This window comes from Mesoplodon bidens (assembly GCF_964165515.1).
Source record: "Mesoplodon bidens genome assembly, chromosome: 16".
Classification (NCBI taxonomy): Eukaryota; Metazoa; Chordata; class Mammalia; order Artiodactyla; family Ziphiidae; genus Mesoplodon; species Mesoplodon bidens.
The window spans coordinates 2,034,397-2,047,620 of NC_138173.1; the positions used below are offsets into that span (position 1 = coordinate 2,034,397).

The 13,224-nt window shown below is 54.9% G+C and overlaps 2 long non-coding RNA genes across 3 annotated transcripts; both read left to right on the top strand.

The window, feature by feature from the left end:
* Positions 1-264: 264 nt before the first annotated feature.
* Positions 265-4,764, top strand: LOC308629889. The gene is made up of 3 exons (XR_014017729.1): positions 265-485; positions 2,707-2,809; positions 3,576-4,764. It is a non-coding gene; the product is annotated as an uncharacterized lncRNA (long non-coding RNA).
* Positions 4,765-5,947: 1,183 nt separating this feature from the next.
* Positions 5,948-12,044, top strand: LOC308629890. Of its 2 annotated transcripts, XR_014017731.1 has the most exons (3): positions 5,948-6,027; positions 9,383-9,895; positions 11,701-12,044. It is a non-coding gene; the product is annotated as an uncharacterized lncRNA (long non-coding RNA). The 2 variants fall into 2 exon arrangements; XR_014017730.1 differs by having other exon boundaries at positions 9,383-12,044.
* Positions 12,045-13,224: the final 1,180 nt, after the last annotated feature.

The window sequence follows — 13,224 nt, forward strand, 5'->3', positions numbered from 1 at the left end:
GTGCGGGCAACTGGCAACTCACTAAAGGCAGGGCAGATGGGCCATCTGTGAAAGGGGGCAGATTCTGCCCCGCTGGTAAGGATTCAGAGTTTCTTTAGTAAAAGTATTAGTAACAGCTAAACGAGGCCACATGTAAAGCCCTGACCCAAGATGCTCAGTAGATGACGTAAGGTCCTCACTGTTGCTGTTTTTGCTGGTGACTCAGCTGCTTCCCACGAGGAGGGAGGGGAGCTCTTCCTGTCTTTCCCGCAGGTGCCCGGCTGCACCCGAGCAGGGGATGAGGAAGGGCCCTTGGGGCTCTGTTTGTGACCATTCCCTGGAGGAAGGCACTTCCTGCTCTATTGGTGACTGAAGCCTTGTAAATGCTCCCGCGGCTTGAGAGGCGGAGGCGGCGTGAGGGACTCCTCTGAGCCTCTTTGTCATCACGATGGGATGACGTGTAGGCTTCAGACGCGAGCGTCCGGGCGCTGCGAGCTCGTGGACGGGTGAGTGGGGCAGTCCCGACTTCCACGCCTCCCCATGGCTCAGGGTAGACTCACCGGCTGTGTGCGTTGGCCAAACCCGGAGGAGCCCTGGGTGGTCGAGGACAGGCCCACCCGTGCATCCTCAGGGCCCGGCTCAGGTATGGCTCGAAACTCAGGAGAAGGCAGAAGACGCAGTTTGTCCTGGGAGTATCCCGGGGTGGCTGGCAACCACGGTCTTCTCTCTGAACCCCGGAGGCTCCTGGGGTCGAACCCGAGGAGGAAGCGCCTCTCGCCCTCGGGCTGCAGCCTGGCATGGGGCCCAGAGATGCCGCTCACAGCGTGAGGCGAGGGACGCACAGCTGCGGCGGCTGGTCCCCGCGGCCCTGGGGCCGAGGGCCGTTGCTGGGGGCGGGGTGCCCGCGTTCAGCAGCCCCGCGTCCATCCTGGTGAGGAAGGAGCCCTGGACTTACAGACCGGGCCCAATGGCGGGCCTGGGCCACCTGGCTCGGGGCGTCCGTTCGGGTGACCCCCGCTCTACTCACTCAGCCAGCCTCTCCCTTTGTGGGTTCCTTGCATTTGGAGGCGGTTCTGGGGCAGTTAGCCGGGCTCGGAGCACGAGTCCTGGGTCCTGGGTGTGGACCGAGGCCCCTCACTGCCTAACGGCCCCGCCTCGGAAACTCCAGCTTCAGCCACCAGAAAGAGGAATTGGGGGGGGGGAAATTTGTAAAATTGTCTGGCACCGAGGAAGTGCTCAATGAAAGCAAATTAACTGTTTTGACTCTGCCAACCCCCAGTGTTGATACAAGTTCTTCTAGAAGTTTAATTCCGAACTCCTGTTGAATAGTATGTTTCTCACCTCTATAGGTTATCATATTGTTTGTATGTTATTCACAACAGTTTCTTATTTGAGATGCTCCGCCCACCCTCTGTCCAAACACAGAACTGAAGCCAGCATGATTTCGTGCTAGTCTGCTGATTGCAGAGGATAGTTTTATTTTTCCAGGAATCTCTTGCCCAAGCAAATGGCCTGACTGTTCCTCCCGGGAGCTTCCATGGAAGTGCCCACAGTCTCGCCCCGAGGGTCAGAGATCCCTCTCTGAAAGGCCTGGTCCTGCTGGGCCATTTATGGACAAATCCCACGTGGTCTCTCATCCTCACCGTCCCTGACCTAGGGACCAGGTCACACCTTCATTCACACCTGGGGACCCGGCCCTCTGGCCAAAGGACTCAGCTGGCCAGGCCAGGCCAGCCTACCTGTCACCTTTGGCCTCCTTCACAGACACACGCCTCCCGGGCTGGGGTCTCAAGGGGTCTGCAGCCTCCTTCCCTGGACGGTGGGGAAGCTCCGGGGGCCAGGCCGGGGGCCCAGCCCGAGTCTGACTTGGGCTCTCCTCTCCTGGGCCTTCAGAGGCCCCCCTGCTGGCGCCCCATCTTCCTGTCCGTGGCTGTGACCCCAGAGCCCCCAGATCGGGGAAGGGCTGCTTCCCAGCCTCCCTGAGGGTTTTTCTCATGAAGCTCGTGGGCTGCAGACCCTTCTCAGGCTGGCGGCCACAGGGCAGGTGTCCTGTAGGTGCTGGCGTGTCCCATCCCCACTAGCCTGCTCTCAGGAAGTTTCTCTTCCATCAGGAGGGACGTGCTGGCCCCACAGAGGTCGCCCAGGCTTCCTCCTCATGGCTTCTCACGGGGAAACACCGCATCTTCATGCCAGAGGACTTCTGCTCCTCGCGGCTCCTGAGGGGAGGTGTGGGTCGGGCTGGGATCCTTGGCGCCTGCCTGACATGACCTGATTCTCTGACACGTGTTCAGCTGTTACTCAGGTGGCCTTTCTTGCAAAGATGCAAGCATCCACACTGTCCTTCCTCTGTCTGTCTCTCTGTCCCTCTCTTTCTCTGTATTTTCCCGAGTCATGTGCCATCAGGTAGCTATTAGGAAATCTGCTTGAGGACATTTGAGTTTTAGGAAAGCAGGCCCTTCTCAATTGTCATGAGTTTTATTTGGGTTACATAACTTTTACTTGGGTCTTGGCCAAAGATCGCTTTTATTGGGAATAAGTTACTACCGCTAAGTACTACTTTCCTAATCCTTTTGGATATTTAAGAATCTTTATCAGAAGCAAACGGGACACCAGTAACTTTTGGTCCTTTCCCAATAAAATAACTTTGTCCGATTGTAGCAAGAATTTATTTCAGTGTTAGGACAAATTTTAATTGTGTCCTTTATAATTCACTTATTTGTCCCTCAGAGGGGGTGATGGCCTGCAAGGACGTGTCACTAACTCAGATGTGGAAAACGTCTCCAGGTTTCGGGACAAAGGCATTTCCCACCATGTTGGCATCAGAACTAAGGTGGGAATTTCAAGATGGGGTGACACCAGGGAGGTCTTTGCTGGGCTTCTAGGATGCACGTAAGGGCCATGTGAGCTCACCAGCTGTGACCCGACATCACAAACAGTGCATCCACCCAACAAAAACAAATCTCTGCTTTTGGAAACATCCTAAGTTATAGAAGCTCCGTGACATTGAAAGCGAATAAAAATTCTTTAAAGAATGCAAAAGGAAATCAATTTTCTTCCAAATAAGATCTTACATGATATCATCTAAGCATGTTGAGTTGGGTTGTTCTCCTTGGCAATGGAATTAATTTTATTTTTAAAAATTTGTGGTTTATCTCTGGACCCCTTTCTGTCAGTTCAGGGTATCATCCCTTTGATTTCTACAGAATTTCTAAGATTCTTCATTTCCAATTCCAGGAATTCTGGTTTTATTGTTGTAGAACAAAACAGCATTTGATGGATTTTTTTTTTAAAGAAATATACGACCCATACTGCGTTCTTTACCCTCATGAGTACATTCTTAGTACTTTGAGTTAAATGGCTGGGACTCTCTGAGGTGGAGGAAGCGGGGGCCCAGGCCAGCTGTGCCCGGGGTCACTCCTGCGGTGCAGGGTCAGAGGCCTGTTTCCCCGCCCACGCACTCACCACCCATGGGGGATTAGATGTGGTGTCTGGCTGAGTCCTTGGCTACACTCTTTAACAGCAGAGCCCCTGTGCTAGTTGCTGAATGTAGGGCACCCCAGAAGGTTTACATTGACTATGTGACCATCATACACTAGGTGTATTGCTGAGAGCGAGGTCTGATTCATCAGCAGAGGCGTGGAGTCAGAAGCCTTTTCTCGGCGGCTTTGGACGGTCGCTTCAAAGGCAGCGTGACTGAGCAGCATTGAAAGGTGCAGCTCCAAACGGCCGGACTGGGAGTTTGAAAGTACTGTCCCCGCGGGACGGTGCCTGTTCAGATACATTCGACTGCTCTGTGACCAGTGTTGGATGGACTGTACCCACGTCCCTGTCTTTACCCACAGCCCCGTCGGGCACAAGCTGAAGTGATGCTCTGACTGCAATTCCATCTTTCCTGCTCCAGTGAAGGGGCAAATTCGGCCACGCTGCCCACCTGGAGGTGAAGATGAAAAGGAGGTACGCTGGTGCACAGCCCCTGGAATCCCGATTCCAGCAGGAGTGCCGGACAGAGGCTGAGTGCGCTGGGGCCTCTGCTGGGGCCACGTCCACTCGGCTGTGGGTCAGGGTGCTTGGCTCTGCCAGGGTCTTTGCCTTGCAAGAGGCCCCTGTGGCTCCGCGTCCCTCCCCGCTGGCGGCCGTTGGCTTTCTGGGTGGGGCTGGCGCCCCGGCAGCCCGAGAGGCGGCCAGGTGGGTGCGGCCGGTGACTTCTGTCTGGGAGGACACGGCATAACTGCACAGCGGGACAGGCTTTTGGCAAAGCAGAGGGAGGGGTGGCGTGGAGGGGTGAACGCTCAGGACCAAACGTAGTGGAAAGGATGTGCTTATCACCCACACTTCACAGCCCTGACTGCATCCTCACGTCTAAGCTGGGGGCTGACAAACGCTCCATTGTGCGGGAATTTGGGTTAAGTCACCGTGGGCAGCTGACTTGGCTTCAGGACGTGGAAATGGCATTTCTCACCTCCTCCACACTGGTCTTTTCAGTTGCTTGCCAAGTTTAAGGGGAAAAAAAATCCCTTAATTCTGGTTAGAAGTGTTTCAAACGTTACATAAAGAGGCGCTTGGCTGGTTAACTGGCTAACTTCTGCCTGAGTTTCATCTCAGGAAGCATCTGAGCGAGCTCCCTAGAGGGCAGCGCTGCTAGTAAGCGCTGTGACTTAAAGCCCCTCTGCATGCTCAGGCCTCGGCAGGCCTGCTTTACAGCCTCGCTATTCTGCCTAAGAACCACCAGCGTATAAAAATTACAAACACATTGTGTTTGCTGAAATATTCTGGTCTACGTTCGAAAAGGAGCAATAAATTCCAGTTTGAAAAATAAAGTTCTCTGAAGGAGATAGTTCTTTTCCTGTGTTTTAGGTTCCGCACTTTGGCCTCAAGTGAAGCTCAGAGTCACGCTGGCACGTGGGAAAAGCCAGCTCGCACATGCGGTGTGACACTTCTGATCCTAACACGTTAACTGTTTTCATTTGTCTGTGAAATTAGGAAATGCCGTGCCACTTTCTAATGTTATCACTAGCTCTTTTTTTTTTTTTGGCTTCATATTTATGATTGTGTAGACAGAGAGAACAAATTCCACTCTCTGCTAACCATCTAGAGACCACGTTGAGATTTTAAACTATGAAAGTAGCTTTCAGTTTAGCCTGGTACTTGCAATTTGCAGGAAGAGTTGTGTGCCCTGTTCTGGTGAATTCAGGGGGAGCCACGATGGTGGGTCTCGGTGCTTTGTGGTTGGGAACACAATTCCACGCCTGGCCTCAGAGCACAAGTGGAAAATTTCTGCCTATAAAGAGGGTGGTCCCCTTGGAGGATGCCGCGTGACTGCCTCAAGTCGCAGGGTAAGCTCACCAGGTGCTGGGGTGAACCGCGCTGTGTCGGGGGAATTCTCTCCGGCTGCTGACGCTTTGTGTCTGGGGCAGAGCCTGCCCCGGTGACGATGTGCCGGGATGCTCTAGCTGTGACGGACCCCGTGCTTTCTGATACTCCTGAGTATGGGGCAGGGGGCTGCTGTGTTTACACTCCGGGCACCTGTCTCTCGGGGACCTGCCCAGCGACGCCCTGGAAGCTGCTCTGGAGTCACACCCTCCCAAGGGGCCGACTTCACCAGAGACTGTGAGGCTGGGGTGCGGCTGGTCCTCAGCCCCGCCTGCCCCTCCCCTCTTCTCCCCTCCCCCTCCTCTCCCCCTCCCCGCCCCGTTCACCCTCCCCCTCCTCCCCCCTCCCCCTCCTCCCCCCCTCCCCACTCCTCCCCTCTCCCCTCCCCCTGCCCCGTTCACCCTCCCAGTCAGGAGTTCATTCCCTCTAACTCATTTGCTTGCTCTTTCGTTTAAAGCATGATTTGTTTTCTTAAGAATTCCTTCTATAATGCTTGCAGCCTTGTGGCTAAAGCATCAGTCAGTGACTGCCGTGTGGAAAACTAGCGAAGGTAATTAAAGACACACGAGTTTGTATTCTTTCCTTATAAAGACCAAATTATCCAGGCCCCTCTCTTTAGATTCCCTGCATTTTTCCTGCGGAGCGGAATGTTACACTGCAGCTCTGCAGGGCCTTCCGGTGAGTCGGGCCTGGGCCGGGGCCTGGGCGGGTGGATGGACCCCTGGGTACCCGCGTCCTGTCAGTTCAGATAAACTGCTAGGTCCTAGTCCCAGATCCCGCATCTTCAAAGCGCAGTGTCGGGTTACATTTTATAAGTAGAAAGTCAGATTCAAAGACTCGCAGAAGATAACACAGTCTTAACTCAGACACTTAAAGACGTGCTTTTGATATTTATATGCTTTATTTTCACAGGCGATCTCTGTAGGTCAGGGATTTAAATCCGGGAGGGTTCCCGCCTGAGCCAGCGTGGATTCTAGCTGGGAATTCACGGGCTCGGCCTTGCCACCCTCAGGGGCTCTGGGTCGGCCTGGGGACCCTGCAACTCGGAGCCCGTCCCCTCGTGGGAGCCACTGCAGGGCCTGCGGGGTGAGCTCATCTGAGCAAAGGCGCCTGAGGCGTCTTTACTGAAACCCCATTTCACCCCAGCCCCCGGCTGGCCTCTCCACCCGGGACAGAGACTGTTCTGTGGCCGAAGGGTCTCCCAGGGCAGACTTTGTTCAGTTGGACGGATTCGGACTCCAGCCCAGCCCCTCCTTTTGGATCCTTGATCGGTGTAATGGGGTTGGATTGTGTGGTCCATCCTCTTCCAGAGAATCATGAGGCATTTCCCAGAACACTTGCTAAGACGAGCTGCCCCCTTAGCACTGCCGTGGGCTAGAGACAGAAGGGGGGGGCGGGAACCCCGCCAAGCCCCTCCTCCCGTGGGCCCAGCCGGCTCTGATGCCCAGGGAGCCTGCCCCGCCCTCTCCTCCCCCGGCCCCCGCCCTCATTAGGGAAATGCCGTGTTTTCTTTGCATTCCACCCCCGCCTTGTCCATCTGAGCATTTTGGAAATCTGTCGGGGACTGTGGCAGATGGGGCTGAGCGCTGTGAGGGGAAGAAAAGTAAAGCGAGTTAGTAAGTGTCAAGGAACTCATTGTCTGCGCTCCACCTGTTGTTACTCTGTTCCCAATCAACCTGCTAGCCAGGCTGGAGCCTGCGGCCATCTGGAAGCTGTGCTCTGTTTATAAACTTGGCACACGGAGCAGCACTCCCGGGCCTGACCTCCCACACGGATCTGGAAACAATTAGAGCAAGATGACAGGCAGGCGGGAACGGCCCAGGGAGGGAGGGCGGCCGGGAGGCCTGGGTCCCGGCGGGAGCCGCCCGCCAGGGGCTGGGGAGAGGGGTGCTGGGGTGTGCGGGGCCAGGGTGGGTAGGGAGGCCTGGGTGGGGGAGGGAGCCCGGGGCGGGGGGTAGGGCTGGGAGCCCGCCAGCGGCTGTTTGCAGCCCCCCTGCCCCCAGCCCGCCCCTCACTGGGAGCTCGGAAGCAGCCCATCGCGGACGCAGAGCATCAGGCCTTTCTGGTCCTCGTGAGAAAAACGTTGCACAGTCTCAGGTCATTTTTTAATTTCAGAAACACGTTCTTGAAAAGCACTTTTTAACCACAGGAAGTTTAAGCGGTGTGCAATTTTGCCGCGGAAAAACTAAGAGATGCTCAAAGTGCAGGGGGCCGTTCTTTAACGGGGCGACCCTGGCAGGCTCCCTGTTGGGAGCTTCGAGTCCGGGAGCCGATTCAGGCTGGAGTCTGGGCCTCGCGAGATGAATGAGTCTCTTCCTCTTCACTCAAGAAACACGTTTTTTTCTCTCTCTTTGCCCCGCAGTTTTGAAATGTGATTCCCGGCTCTGAGTGGATGCTCTTTTCACTCTCAGCTGGGTCTCTAACTCCTGAAACATTCATGTGTGGGAGCTGCTGGCAAGCCAGTCACTGGCACAATTAACAAGCTCCTGGTTGGCCAGACGGCCTTGAGGAGGGGAGGTCCCGGCTGGGGGGCTCTGCCGAGCAGCTGGCACCAGGAGACGTGGCCTCTCCTCTGGCCTCAGGGCCTGCTTCCGCAGCACAGAATCGCCTGGTCTCCCTGGATCCCGGGCCCCGAGGGCGTTCGCTAAGATCTCTGAAAATCGATCCACCCTGGAGGCGGTGTCAGCCCACACCCAGGCCCCCTCTCCTCTCCGCCTGCAGACCGTCCCAGGCCCCCTCTCCTCTCCACCTGCAGACCGCCCCAGGCCCCCTCTCCTCTCCACCTGCAGACCGTCCCAGGCCCCCTCTCCTCTCCGCCTGCAGACCGTCCCAGGCCCCCTCTCCTCTCCGCCTGCAGACCGTCCCAGGCCCCCTCTCCTCTCCACCTGCAGACCGCCCCCGCCATCCACTCTCCCTGCGCTGTCTCCTTTGCATAAGCGTGTTCTTTCGCACGCCCTGCTTCTGAACCGCTGTAGGACGTGCACTGTCCCACGATGTGAAAAGACCATCCCGTGAGGCCCTGAGCGGAGTGCCCTGCTGCCCAAGGGCTGCATCTCCGGGCAGGCTCCATAAGGCCCTGGAGACGGCCGATCTCATAAGCCAATTTTAGACTCTGAGTCTTGCTGCAAATGGATTCATTTGAACTATAATATAAAATACTGTGTTTATTTAACCCCTGTAAGCCGATCTCCTTGGTCTTTGTGAACTGGCTGGGCAGCTAAGGACCCACATTCCTTCCACAGTTAATAAAACTCCATATTTTTCTCTGTATTCATAAATTTAATCACACTCAGACCCACTTAATCTACATTAGTTTTTGAAACTTTACCTATAGATGAAAAAACACAGCACTGCCCTCACCCCAACATGCAACATAATCGTCATTTTTAGGGTAAAAGACATAAATTGGAAATTTTGCCAGTTTTTTCCTCAGAAATCATCCCGTATCTCTGCAATTTTCTGACCTGGGGATCATAGAGATGTAAATTGACCTGGTTACAATTCTTCCCAAGAAATACATTTACACTTTAAGTGCCTATATTTGTTCAACTTTATTAAAACAAAACAAAACACCCACCCCAACCAAAACAAACAAACAAACAAACAAAACCAACCAACCAAACATAAAAACCCAAGCCAGATCTAACTAACTTCATGCAGGACCCTTTGTAAATTCTTCACGACGCTTGCGTGTACCTGGGGAGAAACACCTTCTCAGAGACTGGAGGAGGTGGGCTGCCCATGGCCACCGCGATGCTTCTTTCTGCTTCCTCTGCCCTCTCAGGGTGGATTTTGAAAATTAATAACATTTCTGTAAATCGTTTTGCTCTTTTTGATAGAAATAAATGCGGCTTCTCAGCATGAGAGCCTGGTCACCCAGCCAGCAGCCGACACCCCCTGCACTGAGGCCTTTCCTTGTCCGGAATCTTCTCCAAACAACAGTTATTCAAATGGTGCCTTAAAACCATCTTCCTGCTTGTAATTAGGAACACCAAGCGCCCTCTTCGTTAAAGTGTTTATTTTCGTTTTGCAGCGTGGTCGTCTGTCCTTCCCGTCTGAGTCCTTTGGGAGTCCGAGTCATTCCCGCTGCACAGATGTGTCTGTCAGCCGCCCTCCTGGCTACATCTTCTTGCACTACTTGCCTTCACCCTGATCTCAGTTCTGAAAGAGACGTCTTTTTTCCTGCCAAAATGAAAAACAAACAAACAAAATGAAACCCGGACATATATTCTAGAGAGTTATTTTTTTTGATTTGATTGTTTCTTGAAATTTATAATACATTCTTACGATAACACTTCCCTTGAATATTTGGTCCAAGGAAGCATTTAAGAAAGAGAGTTTTTGCAGTTTTCTCCTCTAGAATTAGCTGGTTTTCAAGTATCTGCTGGATCTGCAGAGGGAAGTGGCTCTGAAGCGAACTCTCTTCCCCAGACGCGCAGGTGAGCAGTGGGGACTAAACTTCTAAAGCTGCGACCAAGCTTCTGTCTAGAACCTGGACCACGTTCTGGGCCTGTCGCATTTTCCCAGAGACGTTGCAGGGAGAAAGGTGGGTCCTGTTCCCTGTATGTCCTGCGTGGTCTCTAGGGGCTGTTTAGCCTTGAGATCATTTGACGGAGGATGATTTTAAGGCACATGTTCCGTAAGTCGTGCGTTCGTTCCTCGGCTGGGGTGTGAAGCGGTGACCGGGCCTCTGCCCGGATGGACTGGACGTGGCCTGGGTCATCGCCGTGCCGGCCGTGCAGCCCCCTTAGACTTGCTTGTGATGCTGATGAAGACGTCCGAGGGCTTGTGTAAGGGTGGTCGGGGCCTGGCTGGCACTGAGCGCCAGGGACACCCCAGACGAGGGGGGGTGCCAGTGGTTACAGCAGGTGCAGCAGAGCCGTGTGAAGATGCTGACACAATGACTAGTGTGTCTCCTTGTCTGCCCTTCCGGAGAGTCCACGTCACGTCTGTGTGTCTGCACCACCTGTTGTGGTCCCAGCACGTGACCTGGGGAAGCGCAGGCATTTACTGGGTATATATATGTGCTCCAGGGACAAACGAATGGAAGGTCAGGTAATAGAAACTGGGGAGCATCTTACAGCAAAAGCAGCAGGGGAAGGCTGGGTGTCCTGGAGGGACCATGCGTTCAAGTAATAACCCCCTGCCCCAACAAAGGAGCTGAAACACAGTCACGGATGCTACTTTCTTTGGAAGCAGAGTCAGGCCCACTGCTCGTCGTGGGGTTGCACCAGGGGTTTTGTAACCGGACGAGTTTCCCAGATGTATTGTCACATCTACAAGCCTTACAACCTTAGAAGACGCTGCTTTAGATTCTGCAGGAAAAGAGCAGGCCCTGAACGAGAAGACGTCTTGTTTTTGACAGTCATATCCAAATTTTATTTGGCAACTTAATTTGCTGAAAGCCAAGCTTTGTGGAGCGCATGGTAGGGGGGATCCCATAAGTTCTAACTTCCTCAGTGCATCAAGGGTGGACGGCTCAGAGCTCAGGGAGTTGCCCACAGTGAGGACGGTCAGGGTGCGGCAGCTCCCAGGAAAAGAGGGACCTCGCCCGGAGGTGAGGTAGCCTGGAGGCTGTGGGCTGGGTTTTTCTTGGAGCCCAGGGCCTCCCTCAGGTCGGCGGTTTTGGACATCCCCCCATGAGCAGAAGCCTGCACAGCACATCCACGGGGATACGGGTGCTGTCCCCGGACTGGCTGAGTCTTGCTGGAGGAGGGAGGGGGGGTGGGCAAGACCAGAAGGACTGACACCCCCACCCCGAGCCCCAGTCATCCAGTTGGGAATATTTTGAACAACCCTGGTGGAGATTTGCGTCAGCGGTCACGGACAGTACCGTCTGCACTGCCCTGCCCACTGCTCCGGCCCAGAGAGTGGTTCTCGCAGGGCAGGGATGGGCCAGCATGTAGGGGGGCTGCTCAGAGAACAAAGGCCACGTCCAATCTCCTGGGGAAACGCTGGATGCATCTCTGTGGGAACCAGCGAGGCCGCGACCGGCCCAGCGATTCCCCTGGTCTGGTGCCCTCCTTGGGGCCACAGGCAGGCTCCCAGCATCCTCGTGCATTTCCAGTCTGTTTTCCCTACCCCTCCTTTATCAGGCCAATCATGGCTTAGATTATGTGTGTTTGAACTTCTGGAGTTGGGTGGGCATCTGCTCAGAGCCCGCCTCTCTCACAAGCCACAGTCCCTTTGGGAGAAACGGCTCCAGTTCCCTGCCCTCCCCGAGAAGGTGGCTGCATTGTTTGCCACGTGACTCTAGTTTTCCCACTGAACGGTGGATCTGTGTCCCCACTGTCTGTGTCTGGGCTGTCCAGTGACTTGCTTTGGTCTAATAGAATGTGTGCAATGTCCCAGTTCCAGGCCCAGCCCTCAGGGGTCTTGTGTGCATCCGCTCTCTGTCTTGGGACCCTGCCTTTGCCGTGAAGAAAAGGCCAGGCTGACCCACCGGAGCACAGGAGGCTACGAGGAGCTGCGCCGAGCCTGCCCGGCCCAGGGGCCCCTCAGCCGACCGGCAGTGACGACCAATTAGGAGCCCAAGTTGAGTCAGCTGAACTCTGCCCACGTCAGCAGTGTTCCAGCCACTCTGTACACCCACGACAAATGTGACTTGTTGCCTTTTGAAAGCACCACGTTTTGGGGTGGCTTGTCAGGCAGCGATAGCTGAGCGGTACAGTCAATAAACATCTTTTGCGGCTAAATCAGAAGGATCCTTCTTTCAGTCCTTGTAGCAGAGACTGTTATGGGTGCCCTTTTCATCACGAAGTACAGCAGACGGTCCTCTCACCTCCTGGGCCACGTGACTGATTCCAGCTCGTGGGATGAAGGCAGGAGGAATGTGGGCTCACCCACGCTTTCGGCCCCTGGGCTGGATGGAGGGGACACAGCAACCCGAGTGGCCACATGGAGGGTGGCTGCTCCTCGGGGGTGTCTGCCACAGGCGGGGTGTGAGCAGGACGCTGACTCGGACTGTGCCAAGTCGCCGAGCCCCGGGGTCTGTTGAGCAGCTGGAGCTGCCCCCCTCCCCGACCCTGACCTCCTGGAACCTTGGGAGGCTCCCCCTCCTTGGTCACCCCCCCACCCCCTTGTTTCCGGGCCCGTACGCTGCAGTTTCCCCTGACACACGTGTTGGTGCGTCTCCATCACTCTCAAGGAGATAAGGTCCAGAGGCCTTTGTGTGCCTTCCTGGACCATTTCCTGACTGCCCGCCTGACCCTGTGGCCACCGCAGCCCTCGCACTCGTGTGTTTGCAGGAACGCTCTCCTTCACTCTGACGGCTCTGTTCGCTGTTTCTCTGCTCAAAATACTCTTTCTACTTTTGCTACCACTTTGGGTCGGGTCTGTCACCCATTTCAAGAACCTGGCCCTGAGGTCGGGTGAAGAGCCGCCCGCAGGCTCCTGTGTCTGTCCCCATCAGAGGACTTCCTGCTGTCACGGCCCCGATCTTTCACCAGCCGACCCCAGGCTCTAGCTGGGTCAGCCCGTGTGCTCGCCATGCGTCCAAGTGTACACACGGGCGCTGGTCCCATGGCCACTCGGATCATCTTGGGCGGGGGGAGTGCATCAGTGGGTGAGCCTTGTAGGAATGGGGAGCAAGAGTGCGTGACGTCCAGAACCAGACTCACCTTCAGTACCTGTAACTAATGAGGAAGGCGGCCACAAAGGTGACCTTGCCTGATCCTCCTCGGAGCTTCTCTGCACTTGGTCCCTCTGACGATCACTGGGCTACTGACGGTTATAGGAAGGGAACAGCCCTCTTCCCAATGGTGTTTCCTTCTATTATCATTAGTGATGAAAATTGGATATATTTCACATATTACAGTGCAGGATTTGATGTTGTTTTTATGTGAACATAACTGTTCTGTAAAACCTCAAGCATTT